Source organism: Aquarana catesbeiana, linkage group LG04 (genome assembly GCF_042186555.1).
Source record: "Aquarana catesbeiana isolate 2022-GZ linkage group LG04, ASM4218655v1, whole genome shotgun sequence".
NCBI classification, from domain to species: domain Eukaryota; kingdom Metazoa; phylum Chordata; class Amphibia; order Anura; family Ranidae; genus Aquarana; species Aquarana catesbeiana.
In genome coordinates this window covers 55,590,679-55,608,215 of record NC_133327.1, presented here as the reverse complement: position 1 = coordinate 55,608,215, position 17,537 = coordinate 55,590,679, and the positions used below count along the sequence as shown (strand labels likewise).

The window sequence follows — 17,537 nt, the reverse complement described above, 5'->3', positions numbered from 1 at the left end:
ACTTCACCTGCTGCTTCCCGACAAAAAAAATATGCGAGGAGGGAGACAGGCCAAGAAACTGACATGAAGCAAAAACACCAATACACACAGGGGTTAAATGCAAGTTTATTGCAAGAATTAACAGCTTGTGAGCAAAAGCAACATTGCGAATGAGCAAGCAAAAGGATTTTTGTTGTTCATTCTGTTTTTTGGAAACTGCAGAAGAGAGGGGTGCACCGGTCCTGGAGGTACTGCAATACCAGGTCGATGCGTGGAGTGGACAGAGCAAGCTCTTCTTCCATCTCCCTGTTCTAAATATCCATTTAATATATAGTCCCCAGATAGTGGATGTATCAGATATTACAAAAAAACCTTCAGCATAACCACTTCAGACTTGATCAGTGTTACTTAATCGTGGGTAAAACGAGTCGGGCGTTAACATCATTTAGGTTTTTCTTTTTAATTTCCTTTTTGTTCTTATAGTTTAATAAGGAATAACGAGCAGATTTAGAAAGCTAAATATACAGGCAAAAAACTGGCTATACTGTCATCTAGACATAGGAATTCCTAATTACTAATAAGCCATGAAGTCCAGTTTTTAGTATTCCATAAGGAGTCTGCTGTGACTCTCCCTATTTGCTTGGAGTCAAATAGGTAGACTAGATGTAGTCTGGCCAGGAGTGTTTTAATAGTTCTCGCAACTGATAGTTCAGTATGCTTGTAGGCATACAAATTTCTTGTATCCCATAGGGTTTCTTTGTAGATCGTGGAAAAGATCCAGACTTTCCGTTTTTTGGTTTTAGTTCCATCACACCAGCCTGTGAGTAGCAGTGGAAAGGTGAGATTGTTGATTTCCAATGAGGATTTAGCAAAGTTGCTGATTCTCTTAATGAATTTTTTTGTGAAAAGGCATGACCAGAAGAGGTGGTGTAAATCCTCTTGAGTGTTGCATTCCTCGCTGGGGCATTTTCCCTCCCCTCTGTAGCCTTTTGACAGGATCTGGTGGGGAGGCAGATCATTAGAGACATCCATTGCATGTCCTTTTGTTTATTTGCCAGCCCTTTAAGTTTCATTTTAGCCCGTGTAGTTTTGGTTTGTTGGGTACTGAGGCAAGGGATATTTATTTGACTTTTGCTCAATAAGGCTCTTAATTTTGTCTTGTTTAGACTATCTGTCCCTAATAGGTTAATTCTGTGTTCTTCATAGAAACTCTTAAGCCTTAGGTAGGGTTGGGGTACTACAAAAGCAAAGGGTTTTCTGATGTCGTAGTTCCACCATCCCCATTTGGACAGGATCCATCCAGCCAAGTAGTGCATCATGGCGGCAGTTATGTTATTTTTCCAATGTATACATGTTATTTTTCCTTTTAGCTGTTTTCCCAACATAAAGCCATCGGTGTAATTTGAAGAAAGTTTGTAGGTCCGGTATACAATAGTCTCCCAGACTAGGGTCTTTTTTGAGTTTGTCCCTATTGCATTTGTCGATCTTGGTACCCCAGAAAAAGGTGAAGATTATTCTATTGTGTCTATTAATCTGTGTGTTTTTTTGGTGGAAATATCATGCTGGTGTAAAGCAGGAGTGGCAGGATGACTGCTTTAATAATTAGGACCTTCCCTGACATTGACAGGTCTTGTAGTTTCCAATAATTGATTTTTTTTCTCCACTTTAGAGGCCAGTGTGTAATGTTTGCTTGACCCATCCAATTTAGCACTGAAGGAAACTCATAGAATCTGGATTTCATCCGAAGGTTTCATGCATCCAACATCTGTAGGGATGTTTTTCCTTAGATTACAGACACTGGTCTTCTCCCAGTTTACTGACATTCCAGACATAGCGCAGAAGATTTTAAGATACAGTTTACATCTCTGTAGGTCTTGTTGACTGTTTAGGAGGAAAACCACATCATTCATATAGGCTAGGGACTTGATTCTCCTCCCATCGCTTTCTGGTATAAGGATTCCCTGTAAAGCCTTGTCGTACTGAATACTTCTTAAAAGCAGTTCCATGGCACTTATGAAGATGAGTGGGGATAAAGGGCATCCTCGTCTCACTCCTGACTTAATAAGGAAGTCTTCACTTGACAACCATTGACAAGGACCTGGCTAGAAATGCCTTCATACATTCCTACTATGATCTTTAGCAGGCCCTGAGGGGGGCCTATTTTCTGGAGGACATGCCATAGGAAGCCAAGTGAAAGTTTATCAGAAGCTTTCTCCAGGTCTACTTGTTCAGCAATCAGTGCAAGGTTGTTGGACTGGGCAAAATAAATGGTATCTCTCAGTAAGATTAAGCTATCCAATACACGCCTCCCTGGGATTGAGCAAGTTAGATGGTCTCCTATGTAGTATTCCACTACTTGTCTCAATCTGTTGGCTACCAGTTTGGCAAAGACTTTATAGTAGCAGTTGAGGAGCGATATGGGACACCAATTTATTATTTCATGTTTGTTCCCTTTTTTATGAATGAGTGTAATTACACCCCTCTTCATGGAATCTGACAGTTTCCCAGAGAGGAAAGAATGCCTCATCACTAGCGTGAAATCTTCCTTGATGGCTGGCCATGCTTTAATGTAGAATTCTTTAGGAAGGTCATCATTCCCAGGGGTTTTGTTAGGGGCCATAGCTTGTAGTATATTGCAAATTTCTTTCTCCTTGGGTTCGTAGCATAGTGATGCTCTATGATCCATGGGGATAGTATCTTTTAAAATGCTGCAATAGGACTGTAATTCTTCTTGTGTTGTGTTGTATGGTGTTCCCCTTTGTAGAGATTTTGGTAGAAATCTGTTATCTGCTTCGTCATTGCTTTGCCTTTGTATTCCTTTACTTGGGTCAGGATGGACTCTATCACTTTGTTGTTGAAAGTTTTTTGAAAAAATACTGAGCATTTTTGATTTTTCTTCTAGGTCTTTTATTTTTGAATAAAATATTTGTAGCTCATTTTCTTCCCTTTTATCTTCAAGGATTTTGTTTCTTTCCTCTCTCTCAGAGCTTTAATTTCCACAGCTACATCAATACCAGCCTCTCTTAATTTGTACATGGTATGTAGCTGATGCATATTTTTATGTTCTTCATCCTTAATTTTTCTAGCTTTGGCAGTGATTTTATTTCTAAAGAACTCTGCAATCTTGAGTTTACACCAGTCCCACCAGTCTAGGATGTTATTGTAGTGGGTTTTGGTTTCAGCCCATTTCTTATATTTTCAAGATATAAACACAATCGCCACAGCCAATCAGCATCCCCTGATGAAGTCACGTGATGTAACGCGTAGGTTGAAAGTGCACCGGAAGTGACGTGAGAGTGGCGTTAGGATGCCTTGTGTGCTGATTCATGCTTGTTTTTAACATTTTTATTGTAAGAGTCCAACTACTATATTGAATTAAACCTTGTTTTTATTATAACATACTACACTATTGGAGCTTCTTCTCTCTCCTGCCTTTGCCCTCCATCCTCATTCCCCCCCCCCTCGAGCGGAGGTGACGAGTTCGGAGGGGGACTTGGATGGGATGTCTATTTGAGGTCGCCCATTTGGTGGTGTAGAGGACCCCCTAGTGGTGGATATCGGCGCAATAGGATTACTCCTTATCTTTGGGCTTAGATTGACGCTTCGAGTGGTCGTGCATACAGTGGAACGGAGGACCCCCTGGTGGTTGAAGTGGTAACAACACAACTGATTCCTGTCCATTACATGCTGATTTTTTAAGTTATGAAGGTGAGGGCTCTGTGAGCTCATTTTTTGGATTTATACCTCTCCTTGCCCACTGCCTTTACTGGAACTTTTTCTGCGTGATCTCTCTGCACAGACACTTGTGATTAACGCACTTTATATATATATATATATATATATATATATATATATATATATATATTTTTGGAAGATCTTATTAAGAGACGATTATTACTCTTCATGCCCTTGGATTGATTTGTTTATTTGTCTATTTGTTTATTTAATTTAATATTTTTTTACACTATAAGAGAAATATTATTTGTTCTCTATTTTAGACATTGCAGGTTCATTTATAGTGATAAAATTTGTTATTTTGCTGTAGCGCGGGATCACATTAAGCTTTTACTCTTATATTCTTATTGTGTTTGAAAGCTGGCCCAGATTCTGTCATCTAGGAGGGTGGTGTTGAGTTTCCAAACCCCTCTCCCAAATTTTATTTTGGCATCAATCAATATTTTTGTTAGGACGATGTTATGGTCAGAATAGGTAACAGGTTGGTGTTCGTATGAGCGGGTTGATAGATATTCTGAAAAAAGGATATAATCCATCCTGGATTTGACTGATCCTTTATCGGAGAAGAAGCTGTAATAGGGTTTTTTTCCCATGCACTTCTCTGCAGCTGTCTTTTGAGTCGGAAGTCTGAGATCATGCTGTTAAAAGCATGACTGGAACTGTCGACTTTACTGGTGCTTTCTCCTTGCCTATCCTCAGCAATGCGGATGAGGTTGAAGTCTCCAGCTCCTATGGTACCACATCGACCCAGTAGGTGGAAGTTGAGGGTATTATTAAAACTGTTTCTCTAACTCCGGGGAATATGCATTAAACAGTCTCTTGTTTTGTGACCCATAAATTCTAGATGGCAAAAGAGGAGTCTTCCTGGAACAATCACTGTGTGAGAGGTGAGTTTAATGAGGTTATTCTTAATTAGAATTCCTAGTCCCTCATTTTTTGATCCTCCTCTAACTGACCACACCGATGGACCGAAAGTCCACTCATTGGATTTGGGAGCTCATTCCAAGGCACATTCTTGTAAAAGGATGATGTCACATTTTACCCCTTTTAAGGTGTTGCAATATTGCGTTCCTCCGGTATGTAGATCCCACTCCTCTCACATTTAGGGAAGCTACAGTAAGACTCATTGTAATAATGAGAAAAGGGAAGATCCTATAACAGAGCCATAGCCATGTTTTAGTTCCTAGGAATAGGTGTCTTCCTCTGAAAATGCATGATCGCTTTTAGCTGTTCCACCTGGCTTGACTGTATGAAGCTACTTGCAGGGGAGGCACTGTTGGATTCCTGATACGGATCCGGGCTAGCAGCAAAATTATCCGCGGTGTAATCCAACATTGATGTGTCTAGGGAGACAGGTTTGAATTTTTTGCCGCAGAGCCTACCTGCTCTTGGGGGGCCATTCTATTTTTTCCATCACCCTCCTGAGCAGGAGGGAAGGAATCTTCTTCCGGAAATTCATCATCTACTTGCTTTGCCCAGCTACTATTATCCTCTTCTTGCATTTTGACAATTTCCTCATGCATCCCTGACAAATCAGGGGTTTGCGCTCTTGACATTGCATCCGCACTGTCATCTTCGAGGACAGGTGCAGGTCCTGTATAATGACAGACTTATCCACATGGGAGGTACGTGGAGGATCCTCTTTTGTAACTTTAGTTGTTTTTTTTTATTTTGCCTTTTTTGTGATCTTGTTAAAACTGCTGTAAAATTTTAATAATTTTCTTATTTTCCAACGATTTTTGTCCCTGCTTAGACTGAGCTTTTAATTTGGGAACTTGGTGGGTCTGAGATTCAAACTTGTGAAGCTCTGTATCATTAGCCTCAATAGATTGTAGGGATGAGCTCGAACATCGGGTGTTCGCTGAACAGCAAACAATATGCGGTGTTTGCGGCAAATTCGAAAGCCGCCGAAACATCTATAAAGTCTATGGGACACTAATATGAAAAATCAAAAGTGCTCATTTTAAAGGCTTATATGCAAGTTATTGTCATAAAGTGTTTGGGGACCTGGGTCTTGTAACAATCTTGTATCAATGTAAATTTTTTTTTTTTTTAAAACGCCCGTTTTTTCAGGAGCAGTGATTTTTTTTTTTTAATGTTTAAAGTGAAAGAATAAAAATGAAATATTCCTTTAAATATTGTGCCGGGGGGGGGTCTATAATATGCCTGTAAAGTAGTGCATTTTCCCATGTTTAGAACAATACCACAGCAAAATAAAATTTCTAAAGGAAAAATTGTAATTTAAAACTGATTGCGGCTGTAATGAATCTCGGGTCTCGGCAATATAGATAAAACTCAGAGGAGAAGAAATTTATGAGCTGGGATACTGAAAACTGGATATAGCGCCACATCCCTTTTTGAATGGAAGAATATGAAAAGATTTTTGTGGGACTGTTGAGGCACAAAAATAAGTAAAATTATAGAAAAATATAAATTTAATAAGTTAAAAAAGATGAATACAGAAAATAATAAACATTCCAAAAAAAATTGATCACAGAATATACAGAACTAGAGGCTGATTAGTCTCTACATGTTTCGCCATACAAATAAGGCTTCTTCAGGAGAACTTTCAGACGTTATGCATATAACCACTATAATGAGAAAACACATTTAGGAGACTCAAAAAAACAAAATACAATAAAATTACACAAGTTACAGTTTAGGCAGAATACTGAATGGACAAAAGACTGGCTTGAACCCTGACCTGTGAATTCAATATAAATATGAAAATCCAAGCATGAATGGATAAGATTGGATCAATTTGATCGTACCATAGAGAGGGATAAATCAGATAAGGAAACAACACCAGAGGTCCATCTATCAAATTGAAAGCAAAAAGATATAACTAGAACAGTATATCTAAGTGTTATATGTAAATGGATTTTTTATAAAAAAATGCCTACTTCAAATAACATATGAGGAAAGAAGGCAATATCTTTGAGAATGATGACAATGAAAACTAAATAGATTGGGATATTCCAAGGGAAACCTCCCAGGGTATGAGTGTTAGCAAGGTACCCTTAAAATAGAAAAAAGTGTTGACAGTTAGCCAAGTGCAAACTAACAGCAATAGTACTGGTCAGGAAAACTCTCAATAACATTTCATTACCTGCATGAGATTAAACCCGGAAAAATAGAGTGTTCAAAAGGGAGACCTCAAGATATAAATTTTATACCGGAGTTCCCTTAAAAGAGTAAAATAATTGTCAATTAGCCAAATATATAAAGACTGTAAAGGCGCCGATCAAAGTTCAAGATTAGAGCTTAATTACCTGTTAGCAACAAATTCCCTCTCTCTGGTGGACCAGACATTGAGGCTGGACTTTGAGCTCCTTTTATCCCTCTCCACCTTGTTTGGCGGCAAAAACGAGGAGAGGTGACAAATGTCCGAATGCAGCGCTGTCGCATCAGAAGTGTTACGTCATGCAGCAAACTGTAAGTGACTCTACGGCATCCATAGGGCGCCAAAAAACAATGTGGAGAACGATCTAACCACCTGGAAGGGCCTGAAGTTCGACTACACACTGTCTGGGTATAGAATAATTGTCAACCACAGCCAGCAGGTAAGCCACAGTAATACCAGTGCTAGATGGAAAAACTTCCCACACATCATTCAAAGATAAGTGGATAAGGGGCGTAAAATGCATCGACTATATGGCGCCCTCTGCTGAAGCTCATTAGAACGTCAGCTAGAAGAGCGCCTTGGGTGTCCATATGGTACGTCTGAACCACAATCCATTCATCAATTTGTGATATTAGTCAAACATTACAAGACTAACAACTCACAATGGGTATGAATGAATATCTATTATCGCAAAGAGTTGTAACACATTAATCAAAAATAATTAAATCTTAAATAGCAAACACAGGTCTGTTCAAAAACCAGAAGAGTGACCAGATAGCAAACCACCCCATCTGTTTACAAAAATTTAATAGAACACAAGAAATCAAACAACAATAAGAGGATTAATCCCTCTAATAGTGGCAATGGAACTACAGAAAAGGCTTAAAACTAAGGGATTCCTTTAGGCTTGGATGGACAGTAGTAGCCAGCGTATGAATCCATTTGGACTCTCGTTGGAGAAAAATTCTGTCAATATCCCCTCCTCTATCAAAATCAGGAACATACTCAAAAAATGTCATTTTCAACACGTCAAAGAAATTATAGAGTCCCATGTGTGTACTAATTGGTGTTTCCATTTTTTCTTGTTTATAAGGGAAACATGGTCCCTTATCCAGTGAAAAAAGGGCCTTTTTGTTTTTCCTATATAAAATGCATGACAGTCACACTTCATATAGTAGACAACCCCTATAGTATTATAAGTAGCGTAGAAATTAGGTCTGTATAATTGACCATTGGGTAGAGTGACCTCGGCAGTATTTATAAGAAGACTGCAGAAGTCACATCTACCGCATGAGAAAGTTCCTTTGCGTGTCGGTTTTGCCCGAGAAGTTAGATGACTATGAACCAGTTGATGTTTGAGCGGGCTCGATTTGCGATAAGTTATTTGAGGGTAAGCTCCAACATACTTGGATAAAACTTCATATGTGGATAGGAGGTGCCAGTATTTTTCAAAAATGCGGCTGACCTTTTTGTGTTCACCTGCATATCTGGTGATTAGATGCACTTTTTGTTCATTATTTGATTGTTTGGTAGAATGAATCAAGTTTCGTTTATCTTTTTGTTTGGCCCTTTGATAGGCTCGTTTAAGGTGTGATTTACTATATCCTCTGTCAGACAAATCTGGAGGGCTCTAGCTTCCAGCTCAAAGTCTTCGTCTTTACTACAGTTTCTCCTTAGCCTAAGATATTGGCTATAGGGTGTACTTTGGATAAGGAACTTTGGATGGGAACTAGTTGCATGCAGAATCGTATTCCCGGCTAGGGGCTTTCTGTAAAGAGAGGAGCCAATTGTTCCATGTTGGTTGACATAGACTGTAATATTCAAGAATTTATGCTCCTTTGATCGCATGTCATTGTAAATTTCAAATTGTATGAATTAATCTCCAATTGTTTCAAAAAGGAGGTCAATTCATCCCTTGTTCCTGTCCAGACGATAAATATATAGTCAATAAATCGCCTCCAAATGAGCACCTTCTCAAATCTCACAACAAAACCTGAAGACAAAAATATTTCTTGCCCCCACCCCCCAAGATACAGGTTGGCGTAGGATGGGGCACAATGAATCACCATCGCCACCCCCCTGCACCTGGAGGTAGTGGGAGCGATCAAATGTGAAAATGTTGTTAAGGATAACCAACAACAATTCAACAACAAATTTGTTATAGGCTCTTGCCCCCGGTCCTCGTTCAGATAGGAAACCATCGATAACACGAGCCCCAAAATTATGGGGGATCGAGTTATAGAGGGCCTCCACAGCTATGGCTACCAAACAGGCTTGATCGGGAATACAGAGTCCATCCAGAGATCGCAAAAGGCCAGCTGTGTCCTGAATATACGAGCTCAGAGACTTGACATGTGGTCTTAAATAGTCATCAATTAGCTGACTTGCTGGTTCAGTTAAACAGCCATTGGCAGACACAATCGGACGCCCTGGGGGAAAGAGGGCGTTTTTATTTATTTTTGGCAAGGTATACAATGTTGGCAATCTTGGATTCTTAACAGTCAGAAATTCACAAGTTTTTTTATCTATCAAATTGTCAAAGAAGGCTTGAGTAATTAACAGTTGGTATTTTGTTTGAGCATATTTCAACTGAGCCAAAGGTATGGGTCGATACCATTGACGATTCAACGTGAGATCCATAACCATTGTTTTGTAATTAGCGATATCCATTACCACTAAATTACCCCCTTTGTCGGAGGGTTTGATGATCAATTGATCATTGTTTTTAGAGAGGCTATTGCTCTACGTTGGGCCTGGTTGATATTGGATTCCCTGTTGAATCGTCTCCACTTAGTATTTTGGATTTCTTTTGACACTTGCTGAGTGAATGCCCAAATGTTGGGATTTCCCTGGAGAACAGGGAAACAACATGATTTGGGTTTATAGAGGGAGGGTGAAGGAAAGCATGATCCCAACTGAGAGTCCAAAGATGGTAATGGATATAGGGACGGATCCTCCAAAGGATCATCCATGGGGTTACTCTCCTCCCATAGTTCCATAAGATCATTTAAGGCTCTGATTTCATTAATAGTTTTATCCTTCCGCAAATCATTCAGGGAATTATCTTTTGAGGAACTTCCCTGATCCTTGTCATAAATGACTTTCAACATCAACTTACAAGCAAATAGATTAACGTCCTTTATAATTTCGAAAGATTCGACCTCCTGATCAGAACAGAAGGTAAGGCCCAGGCTCAAAACCTGGGCCTGATCCTCCGTCAGTGGGCAGGAAGACAAATTATTTGGAATTTGTTTTGCTTGCTACCTTTGGTGTGGCCCCCAGCGTGCTGGGAAGCTTTTTGTGATCCACAACCAGCTGGGGAGAAAAAATTGGTGCATTTTGAAGTTCCCCTGGTGGGGTAACTAGAGGTAAGTCCCCTGACTGGGTAGTTGAATTTGAATGGCTTACCTTTGAGGCTGCCAGGGAATTTGATGTGGATACAGATTAAGCATTCATACATTCACCATGAGATGTAGAGTTAAAAGACGAGGATATAGGTTTGCTCTGTGAGCGAAGACCTGATCGTATATTATCTTGTGGAGTACGTTTAGCAGCCGATAAATTCTGAGCCGGACGATCATATTTACGTTTTTGAAAGCCAGCTGTTGCTATCTGTGAAGAACCTGCTTGTTGGGAGGAGACAGAGGAAAAGGTTGATTCATCAGAATCAGAGGGTTCTTGATTGGAATCAAAATGTCTTTGAGGAAAAGGTGTCCTTTTTCATCCACCTCCCTCAGAAGACCATTTATTTGCTGTATTTGTTTCATAAGCTAGTCTATCTCAATAATATTTTTTATCTTTCGTTTTCAAAATATCTGCCACGAAAACTTCCAAATGTTTTTCTAGAGCAATTTCCCGAATCCCTAAAGGTAGAGTCTGTCATCAAATTGTTGTTATCAAGTATACAATTTCTCAATTTCAATATCAATAATTTCAATTTCCTTTGAATAATGCTGACACAAAGATTCCATCATTCTGAATGAACACAACTGAAGATTGGTTTTCCAATCGATTTTGAATTTAGACTCAACTTCAGATAGATTCGGAAAAATTTGTACACTTAAGCCCCAAGGGACAATTTTATCCTCAATATATTTCAAAAAATATTTTTTATTCCAAAAGATACGAGCCTTTTTCTCTAGTAGCCTCTTTAGACCAATGAAAAAACAATCCAAGGTTATGCCTCCGAAGGAGGCTCCCTGTGCCTGATGGATTTTGTCCATCAGACCCTCAAATCCCGTGCCTCTGTAGGTTACTATTATGTAAAACAAAAAATATGTTTAATGCAAAAGACACAAAATTATATAAGAACAAGCACTACAAATATACAACAATAAATTTCAGGAAGCCAGCTCATAGGTCTAGGTGTTTACCACCTTAAATATATCACAGAGGAGAAGACATTTTTTTATGCGCTGGGATACTGAAAACTGGATATAGCGCCACATCCCTTTTCGAATACAAGAATATGAAAAGATTTTTGTGGGACTTTTGAGGCTCAAAAATAACAAGTAAAATATAGAAAAATATAAATTTAATTTAAAAAAGATGAATACAGAAAATAATAAACATTCCAAGAAATTAATCACAGAATATACAGAACTAGATGCAAGGCTGATTAGTCTCTACATGTTTCGCCATACAAATAAGGCTTCTTCAGGAGAACTTTCATATCAGACATTATGCATATAATCACTATAATGAGAAAAGACAATTAGGAGACTCAAAAAAACAAAATACACAAGTTACAGTTTAGGCCGAATACTGAATGGACAAGACTGGCTTGATCCCTGACCTGTGAATTCAATATAAAGATGAAAATCCAAGCATGAATGGATAAGATTGGATCAATTTGATCGTACCATAGAGCGGGATTAACCAGATAAGGAAACAACACCAGAGGTCCATCTATCAAATTGAAAGCAAAAAGATATAAATAGAACAGAATAAGTGTTATATGTAAATGGATTTTTTTCGAAAAATGCCTAACTCAAATAACATATAAAACTCATTGAAAAAAAAGAGCATGGGTTCCCCCCAGTCCATTAAATTACATGGGGGTCCACCCAAAATCCATACCAGGCCTTTCACGTCTGATATGGAAATTAGGGGAGCCCAAATTTAAAAAAAAAATGGCATAGGGGTCTTCAAAACCCATACCCCAAAGCAGCTTGTCCCCATGTTGATGGGGACAAGGGCCTCATCCCCACAACACTTGCCCGGTGGTTGTGGGGGTATGCAGGTGGGGGGCTTATCGGAATCTGGAAGCCCCATTTTAAGAAGAAGGGGGGAGAAGTGGATGTGGGTCCCGCCGCCATAGCCATAATCATGGCAATCTCCCGGTCCTCCTCATCTTTATCCTCATCATCCATAGCTTCAATTACAATATCATCCGATATTAATCTGCTTTTTAACCCCTTCATGACATCAGCATAAGAACGTTGTGGGGCAGGATATTGTGGACATAAAATGCCTATATGCCCTTCTTCTCCACATTTCTCACAAACCTACACTTTACATTCACTTTCGAGGTGCCCTGTCTTTTTACATTTGCTACAGGTAGGGTTGATATTTTGCCTGCGTTGCATAGAACAGGGGTTGTGACCCATATTTTGGCAATTCCTGGCAAAATGACCTGTTTTACCACATAGGTCGCACACTCTAGGCATAAGGCATGCTGAAGCCTCATGTCCTTTTTGCTTGCAATTTCTACAGCACACCCCTGCTTCGCAGTTTTCTTTGGTGTGGTCATAGTGGTGGCATTGCCTGCAGTATTGGGCTTGGTCAGTGAAAAAAAGAAAGCCTCTTTCTCTCCTCCAATTGAGAATATGGCCTGTGGTTGCAGCACCCCTCCTACAGGTTCTGGGTCGGTGATGAAGCGAACAAAATAATGCCGTTTGCCGTTAAAGACGCCAAAGGTGTTCTTCTGTATGTCCTCGCCCAAAATGGATTCACAGTACCTTTTGGAGAAATGTTCTGATCACATCTTTATCCACAAAGGGGTTGTACATATGAATCATCAGCATCCTCTCAGCGTACTGGAAAAGAGGCTCCACCTTCAGCTTCGTCATGATGGCGTTTTCACTTCTCTTGAGTTTTTCAAAGGCATCCAGGCACTGCCCCTCAGTTATAAAGGAAACATAAATGCTTTGAGCAGGGAAGTCCTGAAGGCAAAATATGCTGCTCACCTGTATGTTTCCAATCTTGCGCAACACTTTATTAACAATCTTCTCCAGAGAATACTCCTTCCGAGCAGTAGCATCGAACAAGATGCGGAAAGTATGTCTGACACTTGGTCCCGACATGTTGTGTGAAGTAATTGCTTCTCTGATTCACCCGAGTGGACCCGATGCTCAGCCTTCAGCACTGACCAAATTTTTCTTTTCTTGAAAAGCCAGTGGAGTGCAAAACACACCCAAAAACTTCCACCCGGTGCCAAAAAAAGTGCACACACATAAAGAGTGACACACAAAAACGTGCAACATGCAACGGGCATTACACTGATCTTCCACTAGGGAAGAACCTCACCCTGATCCCCGGGGCGTTAGGCTCCAGATGGGGACTGAGGTACTTGACTTGGGTCCTTCTGGCCGAAACCAGATGGACCTCCGTTCTCTGGAAGGTCTGCCGAAACAGACCCACCCAAGTACTAGGTGGGACTCCCCTGAAGGGAGACCCCATGAGAGAGGGCGAACTAAGCCAGAAGGCCTATGTCCACCCCCTCCCAAGACTTTGAGTAGGCCCGAGGACCCACACCCTACTCATCACACAGTGGCAAACATGTATACACATCAAAGAAAAAAAATACAAAAAAGTGACAAACCCGGGGATAAATAAAAAGAAAGTGGGGAGAAGGAAGTGGGAGAGAGTGAAAAGTGCCCTCCGGCCAGGAATACAAATTTCCCCTGGTCTTAGCCAAAAGGCTCGGCACTAGAGGCAGGTGCGAAAAACATGATTTATGGCACCATGGTCACTTCACCACAACACAAGTGCCTAAACACTGTGACTGTACAGCACCCCTGAACTGCCACTTCAGGGGCATATTCACTACTGGCTTTCCATGCAACCCTGACCCCCACCCCAGCCAGGAAGGCCTGAAGTTCTGGAAGCTTGGTGAGAGCCCTTTACCATCAGGCCTCACCGTCGCTCCCATCCCTCCTACCTAATTACATTCAGGAAATACTAAGCACTCCCCCCAAAGGAGGAGCCAGTGTTCTCTCCTGAAAAACTGACTGGAGCTAGAGCTACCCCAATCTAGCCCAGAAGGCCAGGGACCCGACCCTCTGGCCAGACCCAATGGTTCTCCATCCCCATCAGGTTACCTTTACACCAGCATTTTTTTTTTTTTTTTTTTTTTTAACTATTCAGAACAAGATTTTCAGTACATGCAACATTACTGTCATGGTACAAAACCATCTGTACAATCTCTTCATCATAATAGTACTTTTATACAAAAACATAAAACAAAACAACTTCCATCCTGTCCTAACTTCCTGAACTAAAAACCCTACACTCATAAACAAACCAAGACAAACAACTCCTATTCTACAAAGTTACAAACATTGACAAAAACCAACTACCTAAATTACTACACTTACTTACCTTTGAAATCATAAATTAAAAGGTAAGAGACGCAACCACCTCCCAAAACTCCCATTCACCGATTTACACACATTTACAACCTAAACACCCTATTTCCCTATATCAATCAAAAAAACTCCACTTATTCCTCTTACAATCCCATTTGTCTATACTTCCACACCTATCCTATCCATACAAACCTAAACCCACACTTACTTTCACAAAATCACTCCAACTTCTTTGTTTCCATATTCTTCTACTTTTATCTTCTCCCAAACTTCTGACATCGTACAAGAAAGCAGTATTTAACTTTACTAAAATCATTCTACAACACCACCTTACCTCCATCTCTTCCTTTCTCATTACAAATTGATTTCGCATATCCCACAAAACTTCTTTTAACACAAAACAAACAATCCACCCCAAACACTTTCCCTCCACCTTCCCCAAGTCAACACCTGTTAAATAACTCTCATAAGTTAATTTACACTTACATACTTTGTCCAAAAACTCATCAAAACATAAACTTATTTTTGTGCTTAATCACATTCCCAAAGTACATGTTTCACATCCTCATTCCCACCACATCCTTCTCTTGGGCATCTCTCTGACTGAATTATGTCACGTCCTTTCAAAAAAACTTTTGTTAATAAACCCTCATGTAGCGCCAACCATGTAACGTCTCGCTGTCTATTAGACACTCCTTCAATTTCCACCGCACTCCAAACTCTAGCAGCCTCAGGATCTAAGTCCTCTAATGTTAGTTACAATTGTTTGTTTACCAATTTCTTTCTTCACTTTATTCTTGCAACATCCTTCCAGACCCAAAGTCTCCAAACCATATTTTTCCTGTATTTCATCCAATTTTTTGTAGTGCACTGATATAACAAAGGACACTGGTTTACCAGGTTCAAACTTCCTCCATTTCCACCTCCTGAACATCCAACCCCCCATATATCGCATCATGACAGCAGTTCTTCCATCAACCATTACCGTCCTAGAAGCCACCAACCAGTTGTGTATATCTACAAATTTTACCAGGTCTGGAAACCCCAATACATGTTCTCTTCACCGTTTCCCTGGCAATACGTTCCATCCTGGAACCCAGAAGGAAACCAAAAAGGACTTTGTTTATTTTAATCTCCCATATCTTCCCCATAGGCATCACAACTGCAATGTACAAAATTAAATGAAGTATTACAGCTTTAACTATTAACACCTTCCCTTTTAGGGATAATTCCCTCATTACCCAAAACTCTACCTTCTTAATTTTTGTATGTAGCGCTTTATAACTTTCTTTTCCTTTTTATAGTTTTGTCAAAAATAATACCTAAGATTTTAACCTCCAGGTTTGAATTGCAATTTATCATTTCTTATCTGTATATCACTTCCCAAGCTACACAAACAACTTTTATTCCAGTTGAATCTCATCTTGGATATCATACAATATATTTCAGTTACCAAGCTCACACGATCTACCTCCCTTTGTGATGATGCTACCACAACCATGTCATCCGTATACGCCATGGACTTTACCACCTTACCTCCTCCACCTGGGATAACAAAACCTCTGCACACCTTAACCCTCTGTAGACTCTTCAATAGTGGCTCGATGACACAAATGCCAAGGGTGACAAAAGGACACCCCTGCCTTACACCCGATTTTATTCTGAAGGCATCACTCAAGTTTCCATTAACAAGAATTCTACTTTGGATATCCATATAAAAACCTTTGATCACCTCCACCAGATTCTCTGGAATCCCCAATCTAATCATTACCTGTATCATAAAGACATGCGACACTGTCATATGCCTTTTCCCGGTCCAGTGACTCCACAACCAGCGGCCTCTGATTCTTATTAACATACGCAATCATGTCCCTCAACAAAATGAAATTGTCTGACAATCTTCTACCTGGTATCGCACAGGTCTGCCAAGGTCCAATCACTTTTCCTATTCCCATCCTTAGCCTATTTGCGACAACTTTAACCACACCTTTGTAGTCTACATTGAGAAGCGTAATTGGCCTCTAATTCTTCAAGTCTACTCTCTCTCCCTTCTTGAAAATAAGCAAAATTATACCCTCATCCCCCACATATATCTGGTCCTATCTGTTCCCAAAAGGACATATAAAACTCCACTCCAAGACCATCACTTCCAGGTGTCTTGTTTTTTGCCATCCCAGCAAACGCCTCCTTTACCTCAATATCTTGGACTTCTCTTTCCAGCCACTCCACTTCCTCTCTTCCCATCCTCTGATCCAGCACCTCACAATAGTTTTGCATTTCTTCTTTGTCCCCCACCTCAAACACTTCAAATTGTTTTCTAAAGAATTTTTCCACCTCCTTCACCACATCTTCTCTTTCCACCCTTCAGCCTTTCATCTTAACCGCTTCCAACACATCCTCCTTACCATAAGCCTTTTTAAAAAAAATACCTTGTACATCTTTCATTTTCTTCCATGTGTTGAATCTTTGCTTGGAAAACTATTTTTCTTCCTTTCTCCTTTATGAGCTCCCTCCTCTCCTCCTTCACAAGTCTCAACTCCTCCTCAACATCAAATCCCATTTCTTTAAAGTGATATAATGTTCTCAACCTCCATCCCAATTTTCCATATATTCTTTCCTCCTTCGCTTTACTCTAAAGAACATCCTCAATCTATTCTTTGTCCAATCCTACCACTCAAATAAATTGTCAAAATAACTTTTTTTTTTTTGGATAAGTGACCATACAGTAAAATAAGCTCCTTCCTTATTTCCATATCTTCCAACAGCAGGTTGTTAAGCTTCCACACCCCTCTGCCAAAACATCCCACATTCCAACGGGAATTCTACTTGAATCCCCTTGTGGTCTGAAAAGAAAGCATCAAATAATGAAACACCTCCATACTTTAAACTCTTGGAGCAAAACAAAAAGTCTATCCTGGACATAACTTTGCTAGCCTCTGAAAAGAAAGTAAGTCTGTCCTGTTTAGGACCCATTTCCTTCCCCAAATCAGAAATCATATTCAGTATGTTGCTTGTGCTGTCCAGACTGCCTCCACTTCCACCCACTCTGTCAGATATCTCTCTAACGGTATTAAAATCCCCCACTATTATCGTGGGAATCCGGCCCCCCA

At 40.0% G+C, this 17,537-nt stretch overlaps 1 pseudogene; it reads right to left on the bottom strand.

Moving 5' to 3' along the window:
* Window positions 1–205: 205 nt before the first annotated feature.
* LOC141141883 (U2 spliceosomal RNA) lies at window positions 206–385 on the bottom strand (annotated as a pseudogene).
* Between the last annotated feature and the right edge of the window lie 17,152 nt (window positions 386–17,537).